This window comes from Anabrus simplex, chromosome 2 (genome assembly GCF_040414725.1).
Source record: "Anabrus simplex isolate iqAnaSimp1 chromosome 2, ASM4041472v1, whole genome shotgun sequence".
In the NCBI taxonomy this organism is placed as follows: domain Eukaryota; kingdom Metazoa; phylum Arthropoda; class Insecta; order Orthoptera; family Tettigoniidae; genus Anabrus; species Anabrus simplex.
This window is the reverse complement of record NC_090266.1, coordinates 348,753,308-348,780,422: the sequence shown is the minus strand read 5'-3', so window position 1 is coordinate 348,780,422 and position 27,115 is coordinate 348,753,308.

The window sequence follows — 27,115 nt, the reverse complement described above, 5'->3', positions numbered from 1 at the left end:
CAGGATGGTTTTTTCACCATCACGTTGAAACGGCTGGATAGATCTCAACCAAACTTCATATTTAGAGTATACTCATCCCGGGGAAGGTTTTTATGTGCATATCATTTTAAAACATTTCAATAGATGGGGGTTTATAGGAAAACCAGAATGGTTTTCCTCCATTTTCTCTTATACTATTGATTTTCTGTAAACTTCGTTTACCGTACGTGAAACGTCTCTTCATTATAAACAACTTTCGTTATGTTCATAATTTACCTTACTCTTCACATGACGGAGAAATTTACAATTTTCCGCTGGTACCATGCTCTGCATTGAGTGACAGACAGACCGACAACGAACCTACAGGTTACCATGGCAAAGTTTCTGACTGCATGCCAGCAGGGAAGTAACGTATTGCCATTTTTCTCATCATGCTTTTAAATTCGTGGTTGTTCCTTGGGTAGAAGACAAGAGAGGCGTCAATCGGCCAACCTGCGGGATATTGGCGGAATATCGTTGGTTGTTATAACCGCCCTCGAATAGATTAAGTAATAACACCATTAGTCATCTTCTTCTTATTTGTTTACCTAGGAATCACTGGACCTAAATTTCTCCTCTGTTACCGCTTTATTATATCCATAACTCACACTAGCATAATTTATTGAGGGGCATTTGATTTTCCAATACATTCACTTGGCATTTACATATTTGTCGTTATCCGACTGTCCTCAGTTATAGTCCATTTTCTATTAGTTTCAACTTTCTTAACTGTATTATTTTCTTCCTTAACTAGCGAATGTACCCGTGCTTCGCTACGGTATTCTGCATTGTATTCGAATATCGAAGTAAATAGTGTACATGCAGTAAATAAAATTGTTTTAAAATTGCATGTCTCTTAGCGTTATCCGAGAAAGAGCATGGGGAGGTCCCCGTACGTTGTTTCCAATGTAAAGTGTTTGTTATGGATTTGTGATATAACGGCAGGCTTACTTGCCTACTGCCATTCACAATCGAGTTGGGAAGTTTACATTATAATTGCGGGCCCCATTGCCTACTACGCGGACAGAATCGATTTGGGGAGTTTTCGTTAAAATGACAGCCCCCCTTTCCTACTTCCAGACAGATTACAGTTTTTATTATAATGGCAGACAATTACCCTACTATCACTCGAAATTGAGTTGTGCAGTTATCATTATAATGCCAGGCCCATTTTCCTACTTCCAGCCAGCTTACTGCCAGTCACACCCAGTTGGTGAGTTTCCATCAAAATAGCAGGCAACTATGCCTAATGCCAGTCACATTTTAGATGAGGACATTTCTTTATAATGGCGGGAATCCTTGCCTACTGCCAAACACAATCGGGTAGGGGAGTTTGAAACAAAACTGCATGCGCACTTGCCTTCTGCAAGTCAAATCGAGAAGTGAACTATTCATTACAATTGTAGACCTTCCTTACTAATGACAGTTACACAGGAGTTGGAGAAGGAACCCTTTCCTACTGCCAGTCAAAGTCGGTGTGGGGAGTACTGATTACAATAGCAGACCCACCCTTTCTCGATCGCTACAAATCGACATCAATGAATATATATAGATCGACATACGAAAGTATATGCGTGCTTACAATATTGAAGACCTTCATTTACAGATTAACTGCTACTAAACGTACGTCATATCGACAAAGGATTATACCATAAGACACGCCGGATTTAGTGGCTTAAATGGCTGGTCCTATGATATGTCATCTATTCTTGGGCCAGATTGAGTTAGAAACGTGGAACAGGGTAAGGTTTTTGTAAGATTATCTCACATTACATTACTTTTCGGATAATTATGTGACAGCTACATACATAGCATTTGGCTCACATATGGCTACTGGGAGGGCCAATTTTCGTGAAGAGTTTGATGATTCTGTATTTCATATAAGTAATTGAAAGAATGAATTTATTGTGCATGTGAAAATTCCAAATTGACTTAACATCGATTAATAGAGAAAAATCAAACGTAAAAGGGATAGATATACGGCAAAAAGTCATAAGACCAAGGTTGTAGATCATTCCAAATTGAACGGAGATTGTGCAATCCGTTATGTGATAGGAATTTCCGAAGGTCTGCACCATCATTAAAATTGCCTGCATATTTCGATATTCTTCGGGGATAAACAGTGAAAAATTTAATGATCTTGGATGTTTTCCGTTCGTTACAGGCTAAAACGTATAATTTTGTCAAATTTCAATTATCTTCTTTTTCTTCTGGCAGATTATGCCACAATCTGGATTTTGGGCGAGGCGGGTAAAAATTAGGACTTTCAGGATACTAAACCAAAAATTATGCAGATGGTCATTTTTACCCCTTAAACGGAAAGCTGTACGAAAATTTCGCCAAAATAGTCAGTGTAGAGGCACACCGTCGTTAAGATTTGATTTATATAGATAAGGAATCTGCTCCATGTAAAACACCTTTTTGGCTATGTCCGCTGGACTTAACCCGCAAAACTGACCATTCATGATATCTCCCTTATTAATCCTCCTGACGAAAAAATGCACATGAAAAAAAGGTTTAGAGGTGGAATTCCATCACGTTTGTTCGATTTCCAGTCAGGTTGGTCTTGTTCTGTATATATTGTGGAAGAGTAAAATCACCATTTCGGTTCCCTATAAACCGCCAGTCCATTCCGGAACATGAAATGTTATTTACGTTTAAAACCTACCTTTGGACAGGTGGATGCTTAATATAAATTTTGGTTCGAATGTCTTCAGTAGTTTTCAAGTTGTAAGGAATACGCTTTACACGCACCCGCTCGTGAGTTAAGTCCGATGGGACTTCTACAGAAAAACGGTCCGTTAATGATATCTCCCTTATTAATCCTCGTATCGAAATGATGCACATGAGAAAAAAGGTTTAGAAATTAATTTCTACCAAGGTAGGTAGACTTCCATTAAGTTTGGTTGTTTATATTTTGTGGAAGTACAAAATCACTGTTTCGGTTTCGTATAAACCCCCAGTCAGTTCAGGGATTTAGAAACAATATTTGCCCGAAAACCTATCAAGGACAGGTGTATTCTAAATACGAATCTTGGTGGAAATGCATCCAGTAGTTTCTAGCACTCACGTACATACGGCGTAATTAAGGAAGAAAATAATACATTTAAGAAAGTTGAAACTAATAGAAAATGGATTATAACTGAGTACAGCCGGATAACGACAAATATGTAAATGCCAAGTGAATGTATTGGAATATCAAATGCCCCTCAATAAATTATGCTAGTGTGAGTTGTGGATATAATAAAGAGGTAACAGAGGAGAAATTTAGGTCCAGTGATTCTTAGGTAAACAAATAAGAAGATGACTAATGGTGTTATTACTTAATCTATTCGAGGGCGGTTGTAACCTCCAACGATATTCCGCCAATATCCCGCAGATGGGCCGATTGACGCCTCTCTTGCCATCTACCCAAGGAACAACCACGAATTTAAAATCATGATGAGAAAAATGGCAATACGTTACTTCCCTACTGGCATGCAGTCAGAAACGTTGCCATGGTAACCTGTAGGTTCGTTGTCGGTCTGTCGGTCACTCAATGCAGAGCATGATGCCAGCGGAAAATTGTAAATTTCTCCGTCATGTGAAGAGTAAGGTAAATTATGAACATAACGAAAGTTGTTTATAATGGAGAGACGTTTCACGTACGGTAAACTAAGTTTACAGAAAATCAATAGTATAAGGGAAAATTGGTTTTCCTATAAACCCCCCGTCTATTCAAGGAAACCATCGAAACCTTCCCCGGGATCAGTATACTCTAAATATGATGTTTGGTTGAGATCTATCCAGCCGTTTCGAAGTGATGGTGGAAAAACCATACTGGTTTTCTAATAAACCCCCCGTCTGTTCAAAGATTTTAAAATGATAATCAAATTGAAACGTTCCCCGGGATGAGTGTACTATAAATGTGAAGTTTGGTTGTGATCTATCCAGCCGTTTCGATGTGATGGTGGAAAAACCATTCTGGTTTCCCTACAAACCCCCGTGTATTCAAAGATTTTAAAATGATATGCTTATCAAAACCTTCTCCGGGATTAGTATACTCTAAATATGAAGTTTGGTTGAGATCTATCCAGCCGTTTCGACGTGATGGTGGAACAGACAAACAGACAAACAGACAGACAGACAGACAGACAGACAGACAGACAGACAGACAGACAAACAGACAAACACGAAACGTAAAAACCACCGATTCGGTCTTGTAAATATCTGAAAAATTGGCAAAACAAAAGAAATTACAGACACCGGACCCCCTACAATTTTATTTATATAGATTACGCCGTATGTACGCGAGTGCTAGAAACTACTGGATGTATTGCCACCAAGACTCATATTTAGAATACGCCTGTCCTTGACAGGTTTTAGGGCAAATATTGTTTCTAAATCCCTGAACTGACTGGGGGTTTATACGAAACAGAAACAGGATTTTGCACTTCCACAAAATATACACAACCAACGTTAATTTAAATCTACCTGCCTTGGTAGAAATTAATTTCTAAACCTTTTTTCTCATGTGCATAATTTCGATACGAGGATTAATAAGGGAGATATCATTAACGGACCGTTTTTCTGTACAAGTCCCATCGGACTTAACTCACGAGCGGGTGCGTGTAAAGCGTATTCCTTACAACTTGAAAACTACTGAAGACATTCGAACCAAAATTTATATTTAGCATCCACCTGTCCAAAGGTAGGTTTTAAACGTAAATAACATTTCATGTTCCGGAATGGACTGGTGGTTTATAGGGAACCGAAATGGTGATTTTACTCTTCCACAAGACCAACCTGACTGGAAATCGACCAAACGTTATGGAATTCCACCTCTAAACCTTTTTTCATGTGCATTTTTTCGTCAGGAGGATTAATAAGGGAGATACCATGAATGGTCTGTTTTGCAGGTTAAGTCCAGCGGACATAGCCACAAAGGTGTTTTACATGGAGCAGATTCCTTATTTATATAAATCAAATCGTAACGACTGTGTGCCACTACACTGACTATTTTGGCGAAATTTTCGTACAGCTTTCAGTTTAAGGGGTAATAATGACCATCTGCACAATTTTTGGTTTAGTTTCCTGAAAGTCCTAATTTTTAAGCGCCTCGCCCAAAATCCAGATTGCGGCATAATCTGCCAGAAGAAAAAAAAGAAGATAATTGAAATTTGACAAAATTATACGTTTTAGCCTGTAACGAACGGAAAACATCCTAGATTATTACATTTTTCACTTTTTATCCCCGAAGAATATCGAAATATGCAGGCAATTTTAATGATGGTGCAGACCTTCGGAAATTCCTATCACATAACAGATTGCACAATCTCCGTTCAATTTGGAATGATCTACAACGTTGGTCTTATGACTTTTTGCCGTATCTGTATCCCTTTTACGCTGGTTTTTCCTCTATTAATCGATGTTAAGTCAGTTTGGAATTTTCACAAGCATAATTCATACTTTCGTATTACTTATATGAAATACAGAATCATCAAACTCTTCACGAAAATTGGCCCACCCAGTAGCCATCTGTGAGCCAAATGCTATGTATGTAGCTGTCACATAATTATCCGAAAAGTAATGTAATGTGAGATAATCTTAAAAAAACGTTACCCTGTTCCACGTTTCTAACTCAATCTAACCATAGAATAGATGACATATCATAGGACCAGCCATTTAGGGCACTAAATCCGGCGTGTCTTATAGTATAATTCTTTGTCGATATGACGTACGTTTAGTAGCAGTTAATCTGTAAATGAAGGTCTTCAATATTGTAAACATGCATATACTTTCGTATGTCGATCTATATATATTCACTGATGTCGATTTGTAGCGATCGAGAAAGGGTGGGTCTGCTAATGTAATCAGTACTCCCCACACCGACTGTGATTGGCTGTATGAAAGGGCCCTTCTCCAACTCCTGTGTAACTGTCATTAGTAAGGAAGGTCTACAATTGTAATGAATAGTTCGCTTCTCGATTTGACTTGCAGGAGGCAAGTGAGCATGCAGTTTTGTGTAAAACTTCCCTACCCGATTGTGTTTGGCAGAAGGCAAGGGTGCCCGCCATTATAAACAAATGTCCTCATCTAAAATGTGACTGGCATTAGGCATAGTGGCCTGCTATTTTGATGGAAACTCACCAACTTGGTGTGACTGGCAGTAAGCTGGCTGGCAGTAGGAAAATCGGCCTGACATTATAATGATAACGGCACAACTCAATTTTGAATGGTGGAAGGGAATTTGCCTGCCATTATAATAAAATCTCCTCGACTGTAATCTGTTTGGGAGCAGGAAATGGGGCCTGCCATTGTAACGAACACTCCCAACTTGATTGTGACAGCGCAGTAGGCAATGGGGCCTCCAATTATAATGTAAACTTCCCAACTCGATTGTGAATGGCAGTAGGCAAGTGAGCCTGCCGTTATATCACAAATCCATAACAAACACTTTACATTGGAAACAACGTATAGGGACATCCCCATGCTCTTTCTCGGATAACGCTAAGAGACATGCAAAATTCAAAACAATCTTATTTACTGCATGTACACTGTTTACTTCGATATTCGAATACAATGTTGAACACCGTAGCGAAGCACGGGTAAATTTGCTAGTCTTCTATATAAATAAAATTGTTCGTGTCTGTTTGTTTGTCTGTTTGTCTGTTCCACCATCACGTCGAAACGGCTGGATAGATCTCAACCAAACTTCATATTTAGAGTATACTCATCCCGGGGAAGGTTTCGATATGCATATCATTTTAAAATCTTTCAATACACGGGGGTTTATAGGAAAACCAGAATGGTTTGTCCACCATCACGTCGAAACGGCTGGATAGATCTCAACCAAATTTCATATTTAGAGTATACTCATCCCGAGGAAGGTGTCGATATGCATATCATTTTAGAATCTTTGAATACACGGGGGGTTTATAGGAAACCAGAATGGTTTTTCCACCATCACGTCGAAACGGCTCGATAGATCTCAACTAAACTTCCTATTTAGGGTATACACATCCCGGGGAAGGTTTTAATATGCATATCATTTTAAAATCTTTGAATAGACGGGGGTTTATAGGAAAACCAGACTGGTTTTCCTCCATTTTCTCTTATACTATTGATTTTCTGTAAACTTCGTTTACCGTACGTAAAATGTCTCTTCATTATAAACAACTTTCGTTATGTTCATAATTTACCTTACTCTTCACATGACGGAGAAATTTGCAATTTTCTGCTGGTACCATGCTCTGCATTGAGTGACCGACAGACCGACAACGAACCTTCAGGTTACCATGGCAACGTCTCTGACTGCATGCCAGCAGGTAAGTAACGTATTGCCATTTTCCTCATCATGCTTTTAAATTCGTGGTTGTTCCTTGGGTAGAAGGCAAGAGAGGCGTCAATCAGCTTATCTGCGGGATATTGGCGGAATATCGTTGGATGTTATAACCGCCTTCGAATAGATTAAGTAATAACACCATTAGTCATCTTCTTATTATTTGTTTACCTAGGAATCAATGGACCTAAATTTCTCCTCTGTAACCGTTTTATTATATCCATAACTCACACTAGCATAATTTATTGAGGGGCATTTGATTTTCCAATACATTAACTTGGCATTTACATATTTGTCGTTATCCGGCTGTCCTCAGTTATAATCCATTTTCTATTACTTTCAACTTTCTTAACTGTATTATTTTCTTCCTTAATTACGCCGTATGTACGTGAGTGCTAGAAACTACTGGATGCATTTCCACCAAGATTCGTATTTAGAATACACCTGTCCTTGATAGGTTTTCGGGCAAATATTGTTTCTAAATCCCTGAACTGACTGGGGGTTTATACGAAACCGAAACAGTGATTTTGTACTTCCACAAAATATAAACAACCAAACTTAATGGAAGTCTACCTACCTTGGTAGAAATTAATTTCTAAACCTTTTTTCTCATGTGCATCATTTCGATACGAGGATTAATAAGGGAGATATCATTAACGGACCGTTTTTCTGTAGAAGTCCCATCGGACTTAACTCACGAGCGGGTGCGTGTAAAGCGTATTCCTTACAACTTGAAAACTACTGAAGACATTCGAACCAAAATTTATATTAAGCATCCACCTGTCCAAAGGTAGGTTTTAAACGTAAATAACATTTCATGTTCCGGAATGGACTGGGGGTTTATAGGGAACCGAAATGGTGATTTTATTCTTCCACAATATATACAGAACAAGACCAACCTGACTGGAAATCGAACAAACGTGATGGAATTCCACCTCTAAACCTATTTTTCATGTGCATTTTTTCGTCAGGAGGATTAATAAGGGAGATATCATGAATGGTCAGTTTTGCAGGTTAAGTCCAGCGGACATAGCCAAAAAGGTGTTTTACATGGAGCAGATTCCTTATCTATATAAATCAAATCGTAACGACTGTGTGCCTCTACACTGACTATTTTGGCGAAATTTTCGTACAGCTTTCCGTTTAAGGGGTAATAATGACCATCTGCATAATTTTTGATAACTGCACAACTCAATTTCGAGTGATAGTAGGGTAATTGTCTACCATTATAATAAAAACTGTAATCTGTCTGGAAGTATGAAAGGGGGGCTGCCATTTTAACGAAAACTCCCCAAATCGATTCTGTCCGCATAGTAGGCAATGGGGCCTTTAATTATAATGTAATCTTCCCAACTCGATTGTGAATGGCAGTAGGCAAGTGAGCCTGCCGTTATATAACAAATCCATAACAAACACTTTACATTGGAAACAACGTACGGGGACCTCCCCATGCTCTTTCTCGGATAACGCTAAGAGACATGCAATTTTAAAACAATCTTATTTACTGCATGCACACTATTTACTTCGATATTCGAATACAATGTAGAATACCGTAGCGAAGCACGGGTACATTCGCTAGTTTCTTCTAACAGCGTTGACTTAGGTGGCAATAAATATCCACAACAGCCCCTGCACAGCAAACAATGAGTCAAATTCTCAGTCAACATACTGAACAGTTGTCCGGGCCGAGATGATCGGATAGTAAAGTGCTGACTACCTGAGCTCAAGCAGGCGGGTTTGATCCCAGCTCATTTCGATGGTGTTTGAATGCGCTCAAATACGCCAGCCTCATATCAGCAGATTTACCGGCACATAAGGGAACTCCAGCGGGACATATTTTAGGCACTTTGGCAGCTATGAAATTCTTAGTATTGACATTAGTTAATTTACTCTAATATCATTTGTGCACCGAGCTCGATAGCTGCAGTCACTTAAGTGCGGCCAGCATCCAGTAATCGGGAGATAGTGGGTTCGAGCCCCACTGTCGGCAGCCCTGAAGATGGTTTTCCGTGGTTTCCCATTTTCACACCAGGAAAATGCCGGGGCTGTACCTTAATTAAGGCCGCGGCTCCTTCCTTCCACTTCCTAGGCCTGTTCTACCCCATCGTCGCCATAAGACATATCTGTGTCGGTGCGACGTAAATCAATTAGCAAAAAAAGGAAAATATCCTTTGTACTAGATCCTTTTACATTAACTACATTTTTAAATATTTATAATAAGAACTAACTTCTCGGTGCAGCCTACCAAGCACACAGCAGTATTCCCATGTTTATATACTGTATTATGTTACAGACATGTATTTCTCTCTGGCTCTGTCTACAGATATGTGAATCAGTTAAAAATGTTCACTAAGCAGGGAACTAATGTGTGTTTTTGAAAGGAAATTAAATGCATTTGGAAAGTAACTTTATTAAATAAATTAATATTTTCTTAGTTTCAAGCAATTTTCAAATTATTTATGCGAAGTATATTTCTTAGTTTCCTTTTTAGAAGAGGAAGGAACTATCTTTAAATGGAGCATGAATCTAAACTCAATGAAATATGAGGTAAAATAGTGTATGCTTGTACTTAAATATCAGTAGACGAAACCGCCAATGTACTAGGGTGCAGCATAATTTAATTGTATGAAAGAGGCATTAAGATGTATCTTAAAATTCGTATCTAATTGATTTCAAGGTAATGGAGAAAATAAATGCTATTGCTCCGTAAACCCTGGTCTAGATTTAATATTCCTTAATGGTATAATGGAAGGAATGGTTTTACTACTTTGTAGAAATGCAGCGTCATATACATCGTCGCTTCACCAGTAAAAGGTTGTAATCCACAAAGCTCTTCCTATCGATTATTCTCCTTAAGACTGGTCACGCCTCCCAGCCACATGGTTATGCAGTCCATCAGAACAAATTTTGTTGTGTTCATTTTCCTATGCCCATGTGTAAAGGAAAATTAACCTTACTGTACCGTACTATACGAATGTATGCTTGCATTACGTATTTACGTACTCCTATTGTATAATGTATTTAGGTTCATTTTCGGTTACTCGTCCGCATAGGAAAACGAACACAACGGACATTGTTCTGATGGGCTGAATATCCATATCTGTCTGGGAGGCGTGACCAGTCTTAAGGAGAATAATCGATAGGAAGAGCATTGTGGATTACAACCTTTTACCGGTGAAGCGATGACATGATTGCAGCTGGTAAGCTATTGAAGGTGTTTCTCCAGAACTTAATCAGTGTTACTTTTCTCGAATGCACTTCACCAAGTAGCAGAAGACATTAGAAATTATTTGTTAATAATGAACGACACATCTTCGATAACGAAGGTATTTTTAAAATGAAATACAAGAGTCTACGTCGACAGAAAAGTTTCAGAGTTTTTCCCTGCCAAGAGCACCTACATACTTTAACCAATGGTTAGAGGCTTTGCTGTATTACAATGTCTACCTCCATAGAGTAACGATTAGCACTATCAGCTGCCGTTCACGGAGGTCCGGATTCGACTTACGACACTGCCAGAGATTTAAGAATGGCAGGAGGACTGGTTGAAATGTTACACGCAGCTTACCTCCATTGGGAGTCCTCCAGAAAACTGCTGCATCATCTCGGTATGAGGACACGAGTTTGCTTTACTTGTACTACGGTGAGAATATTGACTTTATAGAAAGCATAGTCGACAGTTGTTTGAAATATAACTCACAGCGCACAAAGATGTTCCTGTACCCTATCAGACAAAAAGCTAAGAAAATGGCGTATACCAAGCTACTTCTCGTGCATGGTAAACACTATAAAACTTCCAGAGTCACCAAAACTCGGTCTCTCAGAATCTGCTTCCACAAAAGCAGAGTGTCAACTGGAAATACCTACAGGAAACGTCGGAGAAATTACCCAGAAGTAAACGTAGATAACGCTATGACATGTTACACTTCTATAAAAGATGAAATTCATAAAAATTAATTCCATGTATATTTCTATTTAATTATATTGTGAAATTAAATTTAGGAAACTGCAATTAATTTCTGGCACATTTGTATCCAGTTAAGTAACACAGTGTAAATAGGTTAAAATTATTGTATGTAATTGTATACATATTTCAAGTACGATGTACTTGAGACCGTCTGTTTAGGTAGGTCATGCGACAAACATGGAAATCTCCAGTTAGTTTCCTGAGGCCAAAAGCCACAAACGGAAAATATTTAAAGAGGCTGTGATTGGAGGATATTAAGAAACAGTACTCAAGACAACTGAAGTACACTACCATCGACGATGTTAAGAACAGTGCCCATGAATAGCACGTTCAAATGAAGCCAGCAAAATCAGAACAGTTTACCTCACAACGAACATGCGCGGCCACCGACAATGCCTTGTTGATAGGTCTCTATATCGATGGCTTACTTCTAAAACCTCGTATCTCCCAATGCACTTCCTTAAGACTGGTCACGCCTCCCAGCCACATATGGATGTGCAGTCCATCAGAACAATTTTCGTTGTGTTCATTTCCCTATGGTTATATGCAAAGGAAAGTGAACCTTAAATGCGTTAAACTGTAGGAGTGCTTAAATTCGCCATGAAAACAACATCCCTACAATGCTGCATGGTAAGGTCCATTTTCCCTTACACCTTTGCACAGGAAAATGAACACTACACAAAAGGTTCTGATGGATTGCATATAAATATGTGGCTGGGAGGCGTGACCAGTGTTAAGGAATATAATGTGTAGGAAGAACATTGTGACATTCGAGGTTTTAGAAGTAAGCCATCGATATACCCTCTTCAAATTTAACGTTTGTTTCCATTTACCGAAATATTCTTGGAGTAACGACTCATTGTTGTTTCATTTGGAAATATTAAGATATGTTACTCCAAGAATATTTCGGTAAACGGAAACAAATGCTAAACTTGAAGAGGGTATATCGATGGCTTACTTCTAAAACCTCGTATCTCCCAATGCACTTCCTATCCATTTTCTTCCTTAAGACTGGTCACGCCTCCCAGCCACATATGGATGTACAGTCCATCTGACCAATTTTCATTGTTTTCATTTTCCTACTGTTAAGTGTAAATGAAAATGAACCTTAAATACGTTAAACTGTAGGAGTGCTTAAATTTGACATGAAAGCAACATCCCTACAATACTATACGGTAAGATCCATTTACCTTTACACGTTTGCACAGGAAAATGAACACTACGAAACAGGTTCTGATGGATTGCATATAAATATGTGGCAGGAAAGCGTGACCAGTGTCAAGGAATGTAATGGGTAGGAAGAACACTGTAACATACGAGGTTTTAGAAGTAAGCCGACGATATAAAGACGTATGAACAAGCATTGTCGGTGACCCCGCATGTTCGTTGTGAGGTAAACTATTCTGATTTTGCTGGCTTCATTTGGACGTGCTATTCATGGGCACAGTTCTTAACATCGTCGGTGGTAGTGTACTCCAGTTGTCTTGAGTACTGTTTCTTAATGTTTCGCAAGTCGTAATGTGTGACAAATATGTTTGGGCACTCTTCGTTACTAGGTCAGTCATCATGTGTCAATAGGTCAAGACTGACTGGTTTATCGCTTATATGAAGAGTTCATTGTCTCACCAAGGAAAATGGAGAAAACGAGGCTGACCTCGAGCAGAGAACAACATCTGGAACTTGGAATGTGGACATCGTAGCAGGGGAAATAATCCACGACATTAGGGCATCTGCACCTTGTACTGAACGAGATGTACGGAAGGAAATCCATGAGACCATATCGATTGGTCTTGCTGGTTGGAAACGACTAGGAGAAATGACAGTAAACACCACGCGGAAATCATTTTCAAGTTCTAAGTACGGCTGTCTTGATTTTTGTATTGTTATTACAGTATTCTTGTGTCATTCTGTTTCAATACAAATATTATTATAATTCAATCATTTAGTTTCTTTTATAGCAGCCTAATTGCATGCTCCGATCAATTTTATATCGTTTTCGGGGGTTATCAGATAAGGCCCAGCCAACAGAATACCAGATTTCGAGAACATGTACACGATAAAGGAGCAATGCTATACCGCTGTTATTATCATTATATATACTGTATTAAGTATATTATATATTATATATACCATGTATAATATATGTCATATATTATATATTCTTATATTATATAATTATTATATTACTATAACTTTTTGGAAACCTTCAGGGACCTCTGTCGCCCATTTATCAGAATTTTTGGAAAGTTACGAATTATTATTAGTATCATTCATGTGAAGTATATAAAGCAGAATCAAATATTGAAATCAGAGCCTGTGTGACTAATAATAACATTAATATGATGATATAAATATTACCAATGGGACCAACGTGGTTAGAAAGGCATTACAACGCTTCCCAGTCATCCAGGGTATTCAGGATTTTTACCCCTTTTTTAATTTTACTACTTTCTTATTTTTAATTACTGATGTTTTCTTAATTTTCTCATTATTTTCCTGGTTTTCCTACTATTTTATTTTTAAGGTCGACACACACACTCAGTCCCTGAACCAGTGGAAGCAACCAATTAAGGTTAAAATCCCCGACTCGACCGGAAATAGAGTCCGGGGCCCCTTGAACCAAAGAGCAGCACGCTAACCATTTAGCCACGGAGCAGGAAAAAGAATCGAAATTGTGTCAGGTATTTTGAAAAGATGTAACGCAGACCTATATGAAGGATTTAATCTGGTTCGAGATTCCTTGTTCAAGTATGTTTCACTCTCTTCAGCACTAAATTTGGAACTGTTATTGGTTATTTATTGAGCAATAAATTTTCGCGTTTAAAGAAATGAGAATAATATTGGAATAAATTGAATGCTGTGATAAGCAGCTATCTGTTACTTTTGAATGTTTCATTCTAAATTGTATACAATTTTAATTGTTATTAACTGGAATAAAAGTGTGCACAAGACTAATTATTTTATTTCCTTTCGTAGTTATGATTATGGAAAGGTAAAACATTCAATCAATCCTTCATGTGTAAAAACATAAATGCTCTATATTAATATGATTCTGAAGATCAATTCCATAAATTTTATTCTATTAATTTGAAAATAATAATTTCATATTTTTTAGTTATTTTCAGTTTACCGTGTGTATACACCTAAAATTCTATTTTTAGGCCTAAAGGACTGCTGTCGCCTCATTGTTTTGTAAGAAAATATTGTAGACATTCGTGTCGAATGGTACGAAACTTTTGAATTTGTTCATGAAAGTGACTCAAAGAGAAACCAATGTTGAAACCTTATTCTTCATATCGTCGGCTTACTTCTAAAACCTCGTATGTTACAATGTTCTTACTACCCAATATATCCCTTAACACTTGTCACGCATCCCAACCACATATTTATATGCAATCTATCAGAACCTTTTTCGTAGTGTTCATTTTCCTGTGCAGGAGTGTAAAGGAAAATGGACCTTACCGTACAGTACTGTAGGGATGTTTTTTTCATGGCGAATTTAGACACTCCTACAGTTTAAGGTATTTAAGGTTCATTTTCCTTTAGACCTTACCATAGGAAAATGAACACAACGAAAATTGTTCTGATGGACTGTACATCCATATGTGGCTGGGAGGCATGACCAGTCTTAAGGAAGAAAATGGATAGGAAGTGCATTGGGAGATACGAGGTTTTAGAAGTAGGCCATCGATATAAACTGAGCAGTTAGAAAGCACAAAGTTAAGAAATGTCAAAATAAAATTCCAGTGGAATACGTCTTTATGTCCAGCTCTTTAGGTGAATGGTGAGGGTCGTGGCTTTCTGTTCAAAGTTTCCTTGATTTGTTTTCCTGCTGGGTCGGAGATTTTATCCGCGCCCTGTTATTTCCTCTGACTCGGAGATTGAGTCTTTGCCTGAATACATCTGTAACGATTGTGAAAAACAGGGTAAGTGAAAATGCACTTCGTAACCGTTATTTTCCTTAAGACTGGTCACGCCTCTACGGATATGCAGTCCATCAGAACAGTTGTCGTTGTGTTCATTTTCATATACATACGTGTACAGGAAAATGAACCTTACATACCTTGTAGCATAGGCCTGCTGCAGAAATATATGAATGATTCCCTCCTACAGTATAATGCATGTAAGGTTCATTTTCCTGTACACATAGGCATAGGAATATGAACACAAGGACAATTGTTATGGTGGACTGCATATCCGTACGTGGCTGAGAGGCGTGACCAGTCTTAAGGAAAATAATAGTTAGGAAATGCACTGTCACTTACCCGGTTTTTCACAATCGTTACAGACCTAATATCCCACGGCGCTATAGCCTTATGGGCCTTGGCCTTTCAAGTAACCACTGTTGTAGAACATGAAGTGACGTTTGATCAGCGTGACAAATCATCTCGGCCGTCATTCTCGGCTTTCTAGAACAGGACCACTACTTCACCGCCAGAAAGCTCCTCACTTGTTCAAAAGTAGGCTGAGTGGAACTCGAACGAGCCTTCAGACGCAGGCAAAAGTTTCTGATCTGGCCGGGAATTATACTAGGGGCCTCCGGGTAAGAGACAGGCTCACTTCCCCTGGACCGAGGAGCCACCGACATCTCAATACAGATGTCTTCAAATCCACTCTCACACACACCGCACTATCAACCATCATAGACACACGCAATAGTTAATATATAGCTTCACGGAAGGTTGACGTCAGAAAGGGCATCCGAACGTAAAACAGGGCTGAGTCCACACGTGCGACACTGTTCAAACTAGCAACAGTCAGGAATGTGGGAAATGTGTCGAAAGAAGAAGAAAATATGTCTCTATGGATATCAGCTCTGGACTTGAAAGAATATCACATCAGGTATAGAGTCTGGATAGCCAAAATTCACCGGTCATTTTATTAAATTAGCGTCCTCCCTTCACATCTTTGGCCGTGTCATCACCCATTCAACAGCGGAAAGCAATTTATAAGAATAGCGTTAGGTAAGCCTTTTGCTTCCTAAGACGCCTCACTTTTCATGGAGCCGACAATTACTGCTGACAGATTGTCATCCTGGATTATACACGCGCGGTGGTAGCATAAAATTTTAACTGTGACGCATTTAGAGGCGAGAGAGGTAGAAGTGCCGTGAAGGCATTAGTCTTGCTCTTTTGTCATTTACAAAGCTGCACAAAATATTACAATTTACTGTCATTATAATGAAAATATGAACTATATTTTCCTTAAGCAATCTTCTCCAAGTTTTATCCTGAGTACAAGTGAAATAGGTAGATGTCATTTCTGTACCAATTTATATGACAACAAGACTGAGTGGCTTTTCTAGTTCATTGTTTCCATCTCTCTATCCTGGAGATCGACGTTTTGGAATGTTTCCCGTCAACCAGATCTCCAACCTTCCTTTGACTAAGTTATTGTCTGAAGAAGCAGTTACCGAGCTCGATAGCTGCAGTCGCTTAAGTGCGGCCAGTATCTAGTAATCGGCCCCACTCTTGGCAGCCCTAAAGATGGTTTTCAGTGGTTTCCCATCTTCATACCAGACAAATGCCGGGGCTGTACCTTAATTAAGGCCACGGCCGTTTCCTTCCAATTCCTAGGCCTTTCCTATCCCATCGTCGCCATAAGACATATTTGTGTCGCTGCGACGTAAAGCAAATAACAAAAAAAAGAAGCAGTTAGGGGATAAACGGAGGGAAGTAGTTTCCTTCAGGAAGCAATGAAAATAATAAAAACATAAAGAGATCTGAAATTCATCATTATTTTGCGCTGCTGTATCCTAGCGGCGAATTACGAATAAAGTGAGCAAAGGTACTTTTTGGCGATGCTCTTTTTGCATGTTACTGAACATATGCTGCCTGTGTAAGGACATTTTTCCCACATTTGTCCGTAGTTCTTTTGTAATTGAGCGGTCTTGTAGTTAATTATCAGACATAGTTTTCAGTGTAAATGGAAGTTCCTCGCTCCCTTGACCTTTTAGTTACAGTTGTTATTCTTATTGTTGTCTTGACCAGGGCTTCCAACAAGTACTCAGTTCTTAGCCCTGTGGGGAATTGGAGTTAATTTTCAAGTTCAGAACATTACTTGTGTGCAAAATACGATGATCTGAACATCACGAACTATTTTTAAAGGTGATGAATTGACTGGTGAAAAGGAAAGAAGAGGAATATGATACATTATGCACCATAGACCAGCCGTGGGCACATATTCTACTGGAGCAGATTCCAATATTCAAGTATACGATCCGAAAGACAGTTGATAGTAACTGTGTCGGTAAAGTGGAAACTGATTAACAAGATAGATTACTGGATAGTATCTCATGTATATATATTCGTGCATTCCTCTCATATTTGCTAGTTCCTGGTGTGCGAGGGGCCATAGAGCAAGGAGTGAAATATTTCAGCTAGGTCAGCGAGTGCAGATGTAATACTGTGAGTCAACGTTTTCTCATCACTGCCTTTGCCGCCAACTGCAAATAAGAGCCAGATGGTACACGAGCTTCAGTGAACAAACTCTAGTGGTCACAGCTTCTCACTGCTGGTCCTTTATGATCGTCATGGCGGAATTAACAGCTCCACTTGAGCCTCTGTCAGGTATTCTCCCATGGAGCTCCTAAGTTAATGAATCCTTGACAAGAATAATGATGTGGACACTGCCTCACAAGGATTCAAGGAACCTCTCATCATAGTTGATACCTTATCCTGTCAAACGAGAATATCCTCACAACTGCTTGAAACTGTTTTCTCATTAGGGCGGCCGCATCTCGAATAGGGCTCAATGAATGTGGGATTATTAAATGAAAATTTAAGTCCTTGTGATTTGGATTCCATGTAAAATTGCAGGTCCCGTTGTTATAATCACGATGTTACCAATCACTTACTACTTCAAGCTTGTTTGCTCTTTTTTCCTCAATACTTCTCGCTTTGCCCTATCATCTTGCTCATAGTGTTTATTTTTATTACATATAAAGGCAAATAACTTATTATTTAATTTATTTACTTGTTTGCTTCTTTACTTTTTATTTATCACCGAATGTGTTGGCCGCACGGTTACGGTCGCATAGTTGTGGGCCGTTATTCGGGAGATGGTGGGTACTAATTCCACAATCGGTAGCGCTGAAGATGCTTCTCCGTGGTTTCTCATTTCAACACCAGGCAAATGTTGAGACTGTGCCTCAATTAAGTCCATGGCCACTACCTACCCAGTCCTAGTCCTTTCTCATACTTGCGTCACCGAATACATTCGATATGTTAGTGCGATGTTAAACCACTAGGAAATTTATTTATTTATTTATTTATTTATTTATTTATTTATTTATTTATTTATTTATTTATTTATTTATTTATTTATTTACTTTGTCTCTCCACATTATGGACATTTAGTTTGACACGTGGGTTTATGAAATGAAGTGAAGATACCAGAGCAGTTAACAAGACGCTGCTAAAATTCCTGTCCCGGCCGGGAAACACCCCGGCGCCCTTTGCACCAAAGGCCGCAACGCTGACCATTATACCGAGGAGCTGTACAAGCACCTTACTTAAATAGTGCCACTGTATGTTAGACTAGCTTATAATTATTTCCTTTGATTTTAAGAGATAATGGGGAACCAAAACAATGCCCTGAAAACGGATTCTTTAACGTGTCAATAAATGTAACGACCATGGTCTCAGAATTTAACACGCGATGAAACAACACCACCATTAATATTTACTGGCCAGTCTCAGCAGGGTACGCGGTAAGTTTTTCTCGTACTGTTCCCACGCGATCAGGTTCGAGCCCGGCCGAAGTAAATATAATTCGAGGTTTTTAAGTGGGAAAACTCTATGTTGTTGTTTTCCAGTACGTTAAAGAAATCATGTGAGACGAAATTCAGACAATCTTGCGTCTCTTAAAAACTACAAAAATTGAAAAAACAACGGCATTACGTTTTTTATTATTATTATTGTTGCTGTTGTTATTGATGATTTTCTCTCTCTCTCTCTCTCTCTCTCTCTCTCTCTCTCCCTGTGGTGGTTTAATTCCTGCTTGTCTAAGCTACTCCAGGGCATTTTCCCTTTCTTACTCGTGAAGTTGTTGAAATAAGTTGAAGAGTCCTTTGTCTATGGCGATTAGCCTTAAACGACTGCAGTGAAAATAAGTTAATATTCTTAAAAATGCGTACATTTTTAAAGTACGAAGTGAACAGAAGTAACATGGACGAAAGCAGAAACTGAGAAGGCTCCCAAATATAATTAAGAATAGGGTGCAGTGCAGTATCGGCCGGTACTCTCTTTGGTTGGCTAGGGTTGGGGGAGGGTAGCGGTGGGGTGCTGTCATATTACTTTTCCAACATACCTCATTCTTGAGAATTTTTGACAACATTGACAGAAAAAAGAAGAGAAAATTGGAGTTACGTTTAAGTTATATTAAATAAAAAGTATCACATTAATAATATTTTCGACATCGGATCTTAAACCTGCCCCTTTCAGCTGTTTTTGTTATTTGACAATACAGTTACAACTTATTTTAAAGGACAAGATTTTTGCTAGTGGCTTTACGTCGCACCGACACAGATAGGTCTTATGGCTACGATGGGATAGGAAAGGGCTAGGAGTTGGAAGGAAGTGGCCGTGGCATTAATTAAAGTACAGCCCCAGCATTTGCCTGGTGTGAAAATGGGAAACAACGGAAAACCATCTTCAGGGCTGCCTGCAGTGGAGCTCGAACCTAATATCTCCCGGATGCAAGCTCACAGCCGCGGGCCCCTAACCGCATGGCCAACTCGCCCGGTAAAGGACAAGATTACTGAGAATCTAACATGAAAATTGAGTATAGACGATAAAGCAAAACATAAATACCAGGGAACTTTTGTTCTTTTCTTCAATCATTATCTCTATCCCTGTGAACTCAAAACATGAGAAATCCTTGCCCTTACTTATACAATATTGTGACCATATCGGCACTATGAATATTTATTGTGAAATTAATATGTGGGAAGTAAACATGCTTCGAGCTTCTTTGTCCATACGGGAGCTAAGTTGCACCATATTACGCAACATCCCCGACTGGCTGACACCGAACTCACGCGTATCACAGCTGAAGAAACCCCAGAAGTGAGAGCGAACGATGAGGGAAGACAAGGAAGAAAAATATATTTAGCTGATTCCGCCCCTAAAACGAATGCCGACTCACAGTAGAGCCAACGTGAGAAGGTGACTTTGGAAGCATTTATGGGAAAATGACGCCTAAATTAAACATAAAGTACACGTCAAGTAACATCGAGAATATTTGGTCATTGGCAAAATTATAAAACAGATTAATACACTGACTGACAGAGCAAATGCAACACCAAGAAGGAGTGGTCAGAACCTTATGCCAATTGCAGGGTAGACTGACGTCACTGAGGTATGCTCATGATGTGAAATGCGCCGCTGTGCTGCGCACGTAGCGAACGATAAATGGGACACGGCGTTGGCGAATGGCCCACTTCGTACCGTGATTTCTCAGCCGACAGTCATTGTAGAACGTGTTGTCGTGTGCCACAGGACACGTGTATAGCTAAGAATGCCAGGCCGCCGTCAACGGAGGCATTTCCAGCAGACAGACGACTTTACGAGGGGTATGGTGATCGGGCTGAGAAGGGCAGGTTGGTCGCTTCGTCAAATCGCAGCCGATACCCATAGGGATGTGTCCACGGTGCAGCGCCTGTGGCGAAGATGGTTGGCGCAGGGACATGTGGCACGTGCGAGGGGTCCAGGCGCAGCCCGAGTGACGTCAGCACGCGAGGATCGGCGCATCCGCCGCCAAGCGGTGGCAGCCCCGCACGCCACGTCAACCGCCATTCTTCAGCATGTGCAAGACACCCTGGCTGTTCCAATATCGACCAGAACAATTTCCCGTCGATTGGTTGAAGGAGGCCTGCACTCCCGGCGTCCGCTCAGAAGACTACCATTGACTCCACAGCATAGACGTGCACGCCTGGCATGGTGCCGGGCTAGAGCGGCTTGGATGAGGGAATGGCGGAACGTCGTGTTCTCCGATGAGTCACGCTTTTGTTCTGTCAGTGATAGTCACCGCAGACGAGTGTGGCGTCGGCGTGGAGAAAGGTCAAATCCGGCAGTAACTGTGGAGCGCCCTACCGCTAGACAACGCGGCATCATGGTTTGGGGCGCTATTGCGTATGATTCCACGTCACCTCTAGTGCGTATTCAAGGCACGTTAAATGGCCACCGCTACGTGCAGCATGTGCTGCGGCCGGTGGCACTCCCGTACCTTCAGGGGCTGCCCAATGCTCTGTTTCAGCAGGATAATGCCCGCCCACACACTGCTCGCATCTCCCAACAGGCTCTACGAGGTGTACAGATGCTTCCGTGGCCAGCGTACTCTCCGGATCTCTCACCAATCGAACACGTGTGGGATCTCATTGGACGCCGTTTGCAAACTCTGCCCCAGCCTCGTACGGACTACCAACTGTGGCAAATGGTTGACAGAGAATGGAGAACCATCCCTCAGGACACCATCCGCACTCTTATTGACTCTGTACCTCGACGTGTTTCTGCGTGCATCGCCGCTCGCGGTGGTCCTACATCCTACTGAGTCGATGCCGTGCGCATTGTGTAACCTGCATATCGGTTTGAAATAAACATCAATTATTCGTCCGTATGTAAGCGACTGGAGCGTGCCCAGCTAGCTACGAACCAGACCGCCAATAGGGATTTCCCGTCGGAGGCCTGATTTAGATGACCATTTTTTAAAAAATTAAACCACTGATCGTTTAGAGCTTCGCACTACAATAAGTGTTAGCGATTGGCGGGCCACACAATCTGACGCATCGCTAATTACCGTAGACCTCATGGATCTTCAGATCTCAAAATTGGAGTGGGGAACGTCTCTCTGTTTAGCTTCCCACCCTGTGTGAGCCCATATAAGCTTACGCTTGTGAGGGTGGTGGGGTAGTCGACACCGAGTCTCTAAGGCAGCCACACGGCCGTTCTGTGGTCGTACTCTGCTTTGTCCTTGTGGAAAACCGTGAAAGTAAACGGAAGGGCGTAGAATGAATACTGTACATTTCTAGTGCATTATCAGTGGAAAACTGTGATTAAACGGTAGTGGCGTATCAACTACGGGTCGGTCGCGACTCACCGAACATTTGAATAAACTGTGTTGGATATTCGCATCGCGAGACCGTAACGCTGTATCGTGCCGAATGTCGGATGAAGGAAACTATTATCTAGACAATGTCTATTGATAATTTAATTTAATTTTAATTTATTGATCATGATTTACATGCCACTGAGACTGAAAAGCCCCTTTATGCAGCGTCTTCTTATAATACAATGCAGATTTATGAAAACAGTAACTACATTTTTATAATATTAAAGTATTAAACTAAACAAGAAACTTTAAAAAAATGAAAATACAGATACCAAATCCAGTAAGGTTAAGACATACATTATATAATAAGTAATAAAGTAAATCATTAAGCCCTTCTGTTATTTTGGACTACATGGGTTTAAAGAATATAAAGCTAAAGCAGAGAAACAATTTTCTTCGAAATATACATATTCCTGATTGTTCGACACAAGAATGCCTGATTTCAGCCTCTTGCGTACTCCTCCAGAAAGATAGATGTTAAGAACTGCTTTAGTTGGGTACAGTTAGTATTACTTGCGAAACGGTGAAGATTAAAGACGTTAAAGATACGTGATGCAGTGCAAACAAAGGATTTGTTAAATTTAGTGGTACGATGAAGGGGAATTTGAAGGGTGGTTTTTGTAAACCTATTATCTCTGTTATGTACCGACTCCATAGGTTTAAATGCATTATAAAGGTAGGAAGGTGTCTTCAGTTTGAGAATTTTCTGCGTAGCAACAGCTACTGAGATTTCCCGACGTTCATGGAGTTTCAACCATTGTAGCTGTATGTAATAGGGTGTTATGTGTTCATCACGCCTGGCATTTGTAACGTAACGAACACATGCGTTTTGTACCCTCTGTAGTTTTATGTTCAAAGTTTCAGATAAGTCGTTGTATACGACTGAACCATAGTCAATTATTGGAAATATAAGACTTTGAACAAGTAGTTTTCGCATGAAAGGTGGTGTACATGACACGTTACGTTTCAAAATATGCATGGATGACACAACTTTTCGGATTACATTTGACGTATGATCAGACCAGGATAAGGTTCTGTCGAAAATTAGACCTAGATTGTTAACGGTGTCACTATAATGAATATCTGTCTCTAGAATTTTTATTGCTGGGAGGGATTTGAGGTCAACAGTTTTCAGGAGATTTGTGTAACCTATGCAAATAAGCTGGGTCTTAGCCACATTTAATTGGAGGTTATGATTTGCGCTCCATTCAATCAATCGAGAGATGTCATGGTTAAAATGCGTTATAGAAGAAGATGCGTTAGTGGGACAAAAGTGGAAGTAAGCTTGTAAGTCATCCGCATACATGTGAAAGCTACTGCTTTTAAAGACTTCAGATATGTCATTAATATAAATAGAAAAACATAAGGGACCGAGGACTGATCCTTGTGGTACGCCACAGTTTACTAATTCCCAGCTAGAGAATCGACCGTCAACGAACGTGACTCTTTGTGATCTATTTGACAGATATGATTCAAACCACGACAGAGCACTCTGGGAGAAGCCAATTGACTTCAGCTTAGCAAGAAACAACTCATGATTAACAGAGTCAAATGCCTTAGAGAAATCAAAGAGACATAAGATAGTAAGCTGCCTCTTATCGGTGGCCGCGCGTATATCATCTGTAACCTTCAGAAGAGCACTAGTAGTACTATGGCCCTTCTTGAAGCCAGATTGGTAGGGATTTAGAATGTTGTATTTAGACAAATATTCACATATCTGCTCATGAACAATTTTTTCTAGTGCCTTACTAAGCGCACAGAGGATGTTGATAGGCCTAAAATCACTACAGACTGTTGGTATTTTCTTTTTGGGCACAGGAAGTACATTGGCACGCTTCCACTCCGAGGGATAAACTCCATTCTGTAGAGAGAAGTTAAATAAGTGCACAAGGGCAGGAAGAAATATGTCCATGCAGGTAGAAATCGAAATTGATAGAGAGAGAGACCGCGGTGTGCGCGAGAATAAACTGTAAAAACGTGTGGATAGACACGCGGGTATCGAAGCAGGGAATTCCATGTAAAATAACATAAATATAACTCCAGGTTTAAACTGTCCTGTAAAACTACGGAGTGATTGTTTTAAGTGCAGAAATTTAGACATCCGAGACAGAGTTTCGAACATAGGAACCTAACATCACATTCTTTTAAAATTTCTTAAGCTGTAGCATTGTCGGAACTGTGGTTACTGTACTAGCTTGGTGTGATTAAAGTAGCAATGCCTTTGCCAGAATCAGATTAACAAATATGTAACCTTCATACCGACGGTGAATGCAATTAGAGATTGAAAGGGGAAAAATAGCAGTGATGTTTGGAGAAGGAGTTTTTCTGAACATAGTGTGATTAGTATTGTTCCAGTGCTTGTGAACTCAAGACCTATGGATACTTCAAGAGTCATCGAGGGACATTTGGAACACATGGCCGACCACTGCGACAGCATGGAGTAGACTCACCTAGCGAGCATTCCGTGGCTCGAAGAACAATGGCTCTCTGTGACGGTGCGACGTAAAGCAACTAGCAAAAAAAAAAAGAACAATAGGTGGCCCGTCACAGTGTTGAGTACGAATTACGACTTTATAAATGCAATATTCCTTATTGTAAACAGGTAGAAAATATAAGGATAAGATTAGTATAATTTGATAAATATTTACTTGTTTTAGCTTAGAGTGGTCAGTAGGATTTATTTTTATATTTTTTATTATGTGAGATTATCTGGGGAGGAAACATGTAAGGCTAATTGCATGCACTTTAGTCCAATTTATTTAACTACATGGGCAGGTGTTGGGTTTATTTGTGGTCGAGAGTGCTTTAGGAAGGGGGAAAATCTTTAATATTTGTGAGATTAATGTAGTAGCTTTCCTCTGAATTTATTATGCAATATGAGTCAGGATAGCATGACGGCAGGATCTTCACCGTTGCCTGTGGACAGTATTTTTAATGCGGGAATAGTAGCAGCACTATATTCATTATGTGAATTTTGTAGTGTATAATGCATGTTAGAGTACGAAATGGCTATATAACCTGTGTGTGAAGAAGATGTCGTGCCTGGATTCGAAAGTCCGTCCTCCCACAAGTAGCGAGGCCCATGTGTATTTTTTATGTTTTATTTGAGAATAGATGCCGTAGTTTATTTTAGGCAAACTTATTTTTGTTCATTTATACAATCTCATATCTTTGTTAGAGGTAATGATAGAATTTTACCTTGTGAGCAAGGGTAAACCGTGGTTAACTCTCCGATGTAAGGAGTTGTGTCTGAACTCCGGCCTTCTGTGAATTTGAGATGAATCGAGATGATACAGCGACATGATACTGAGCGATATTTGAAGAGTGTAATACACGCACAAGCTGATTTGAGGATTTTAAGTGGTGCATCAGTGTTATTGTGTTGAATATTTTGCCCCGGAAGATGCATTGAGAATGTATTTATTTGTACTGAAGTTTGGTTTGAAGTAATGAACCTCCCTTGTGCCATAGGCGGAGAGAGGCAATAATTTAGAGGATATGGCGAAGGATTTTGACAAGCGAACAGAAATCTCAATGTTGTTTTTAAGATGTAGGGTTCTTATACACAATTTCCAGCTTTTAGCAGGAGATGTATTTCTATTTGGTTTCCGTATTTATAACAAGATATGATAAAATTAATGTCTGAATAACTAATTATTACCCCTATGGAGGCGATAGCTAGGGTTTTTTAGGAATCCCTACTGATGATGAAATCGAGGCCACTCATTCAAATCCCAGGGCACATGAGTATCACCAGCCACACAGCAACGTGTTAATACAAGAATACAGCAAATGTCTGTTTAATTTGTTTTCTTTTCCAGGTTCTATAAGTCTCTGTGTACTATTTCCATGTAATTATTACTTTGTTGGAATTAGACTTCGTGAGATTCATTCTTAGTATCCTGAATGTGAAGAGGTTTTGATCCTCCTGACTTTGTAATGTTGGTCATCAAACGTGGTAATTTGTATTCACCGCGATTCAGTTTATTTTTAATTATTCATGGATTCTATGTCATAATCATATGGGATGTGTTTTTTAGCTTTGTTTCGTTAGCTTACGTTTTGTGTATAATTTTAATGCTCTATATTTAAATTAGGCGGCCACTCTAAGACTAATCCCAAAGTAAATCAGTGCTTCTTGAATATGTAAATTGGGAGTCTTTCGGGGGAATATTTCGCATTTGCAAAATCGTAACTTGTTAATGTAAGTAGTTAATGTTTTTAGATGTTACTGTGAAAGGTATTTATTAGTCGTACTCAACAGCTGATATGTAATGAAGGGTTGGTCAACGTCAAAGTCAACATCAACATCAATCATATACATTTATATTTTAAAAGCATTTCAACCTTTTAATGTTTAAATCGAAAAAATAAACACTGAAGTACATAATTAATATTTGAATGGATTGTCCTATAATTAATTGAGATTGAAACCATGAACTCAATAGTCAACCTAAGGATATTTGTAAAGGTACGATCTGTATTTTATCTGGTTTTGATAGCACGGAGTTGGCTCTCTGTTGCTCCATTGAGTGTTAAAAATATGTGTTTAAATAAATGTACTCTATTTATCAGGGTTATAAAATTATGATTATGTGTTTTAACGAGTGTAAATTAAACCTTTTAAAACTTTATTTTTTGCTTATCTCTTGCCAATAATGCATCGTAGTCGCTTCCGTTCATTTATGCCTATAAGCTAG